The following is a 3,042-nucleotide window of genomic DNA, read 5'->3' on the forward strand; positions in this document are numbered from 1 at the left end:
CTTTTCAAAAAGCATAAGTACACACTTAACAGTGACAGAAATTAGAGATGTGAGAGAGAGGAGAGACAATGGTATATGCTATATATAAAGATTGTGTCTTCTTGTCAACATTTACAAAATAGGAAATGTACCAAAGTAGAATCACATTACGTTACAGGATAATCCCAACCAGTTAAAATCATACTCACTAACTACAGCAAAGTAAGACCAGATATAAATAGATGAATATCATAGGAAAAAAACAACAAATGAAGCCCACTCCTCAGAGACTTGCCATTTTCAATTTCACTGGTTATGGAAAAAAATCAAAACTGCAATTGTAGAATATTTTGGAGAATAACAATAATGAGAACACTACATATATATGTTAAAGCTGGCATTTCTTATTAAAGGGAAAAAGATGTTGGAAAATTAGCTAGCCTTCTAGGGGGAAAAAATAAATTTGGATCCTTACTGCATAATTCCTCATGCCAGATGAATTCCAGATGGATTAAAAACTAAAATTTATACTCAGCCATAGATTTGTTTTATCATTTAGAGGTGGCCAATGCCTTTGTTACCTTAAGCAAAAGGCAGAAACTAGAAAGATAATATTGGTATATTACAGTCCATTAAAATGCAAAGTTCTAAAGAAAAAAAATGGCTAAAAGAAATTAAATTCTGAAGGAGATATTGCTAAAATTTTTAAATAAAATATTTAATATTCCTAAATATGGTAAGAGCATCATAAATCCATGTGAAAAATTGAAACCCAACCAGAAAAAAATACAAATTGCATGAACAAGTCCTTCAGAAATAAACATTTCAAATGTCTAGAAAGCATGTAAAGAGATGTTCAGCCTTCCTGGGAACATGTGTTTGTGTACACATGAGCCTGTGTGTCTGTACACAGGAAAACGTCTGAAAAGACAGACATCAAAATGTTAGCAATGATTATCCCTGGGCAGTGGGATCTCTTCTCTCTTTTTCAGAATTGCCTTGATTGTTCTAAATCTGCGTATGTTAATTTTACATGTTTTATGGTGAAATTACTTAGCATCCTAAAAAATACAAATAAAAACTGGTAGTTTCTCTTTTTTTTTTTTTACAAAAATTCTTAAAATCTGTTTTTAATTACGTGGTAGAAGAATGCTACTTACAAGTGCTATAGACAATGTTCGTGTTCCCCCAAAATTCATATGTTGAAACCCCATGCTCAATATGGTGATATTAGGAGGTGGGGAGGCTTTAGAAGGTGGTTAGGTCATGAGGGTGGAGCCCGCAGGATGGGATTAGTGCCCTGCTGAAAGGGAGCCCAGAATGCTCTCTTGCCCATTCTGTCAGGTGGGAGAACAGCAGGCTAGGGACCAGCAAGTGGACTCTCACCAGACCAGAATCTTCCAACACCTTGATCCTGAACATCCCAGCCTCCAGACCCCTGATCATGCCCTGAGAAATAAATGTTTGTTGTTTAAGCCACTCTAGTCTATGGTATCTTGTCATGGCAGCCGAATGCTCTACAATACATGGGAAAACAGTCACTTTGCATTAGAAGATAAGGAAACAGGCTACAAAATCATGATTTAATTTTTGTTTTATACAGGAGATTTTCTATACAACAGCGATCTTCTCCAAGGATGGATTTAGGGGTCATTGTATGTTCTTCTTGTTTTCCAGCTATCTACAACAAACTATTTAGAAAAAAATTCAACAGTTTTTAAATACGAAAAGTTTGACTGCTACCAGTAGGGATTCCAGGGGGAGCCCAATGCAGGACTCCATCCCAGGACCCCGGGATCACGCCCTGAGCCAAAGGCAAATGCTCAACCACTGAGCCACCCAGAAGCCCCATCTATTTCCAAAGAAGAGGCAAATTCAGTGATGATAAAAGCTCTCCTTCTCAAGTCATTTCTCACCACAGCATACCTAACATACTCAATACTTACCAGAATTGGGTGGGCACTGACATTTCCTTACCTATCTCTCTGTGTGACCCGGCCCCCTTGAGAGCAGAAAGGAGAACACCTCCCCTCACCCCTGACTGCAGGGAAGCAGCAGGTGTGGCCTGTGGCCCTACCACTCCTCGCTGGCCCTTCTCCCTCAGGCATCTGCATCTCCAGGGAGGAGGTAAGGAGCTGGCCAGAACTTTTGCCCTCCTTCCCTGGTCCCCTTCCTTTGCTGTGATGTATTTCAAAAGCTCTAGTATACCCCACCAGGAGTCAAGCAAAGATTTGCTCAGACTCTGTTGAAGAACAGACGTCCAGAGCAATTTGTGCTGAAGCATACTTAGGGGCTTCTCTAAAATAAATAGGTGGCTCCCACTTGGTCTCAAAGAGCTTCCTAAAACCCCGGCCGTCAGCAAGCCACTGAATGCACCCTATCATCTCTGAGCCTCCACGAAATACACCCTGGCCCCCAACTTTGCAAAAGGGGTTCTGTGAAATACTAGTCCCTTGAGATCCCCTCCATCAAATAGGGATTCTGGGGCCGCATAAGGTCAGGTAAGCACTGCACGCGGAGCCCACCTTCTGGAAGCCCTGGGAGACCTCCTATGGTCCTGAGATCTGAAGGTCTTCCTTCTCTCATGGGTGGTAGGCAGCAAGAGCAAACTGTAACTGCTCTTGAATATGTTCACATGAAGTACAGCAAGGACCTCTATACCTTTCCAGAAAATATGCCGTGTACCAGCCCGGGGCTACCAAGAAATAAAACCCAACTCAGGTGGTTCGAGGGTCTTTAAAAACTGGCAGGGACTATTTTCAGAGCTGTAGGCAGAGGGAAAGGAAGGAGTGTGCTCCTTGAGGGTAGTCGGGGCTGGAGCCATGGGGTGGGGCTGCCTGTGGGAGATGGGGTGCAGGAGGGGACCAGCCTCTTCCAGACACAGGACACAAAGAAGGAAGAGCAGGAGACAAGTGCCCCAATCTGTCTCCTCCAAATGGGAAGGGAAGCAAGAGGAGAAGGGCGTAGTAGTGGAGGTATCTGTAGGGGGAGCCTCCTGGGGCACAGAGCAAGATGGGACAGGAGTGGGGTGTGCTGGAACATGGAGCTTATAGATCAAAAACA

The sequence above is a fragment of the Canis lupus genome, chromosome 7 (assembly GCF_011100685.1).
Source record: "Canis lupus familiaris isolate Mischka breed German Shepherd chromosome 7, alternate assembly UU_Cfam_GSD_1.0, whole genome shotgun sequence".
Classification (NCBI taxonomy): Eukaryota; Metazoa; Chordata; class Mammalia; order Carnivora; family Canidae; genus Canis; species Canis lupus.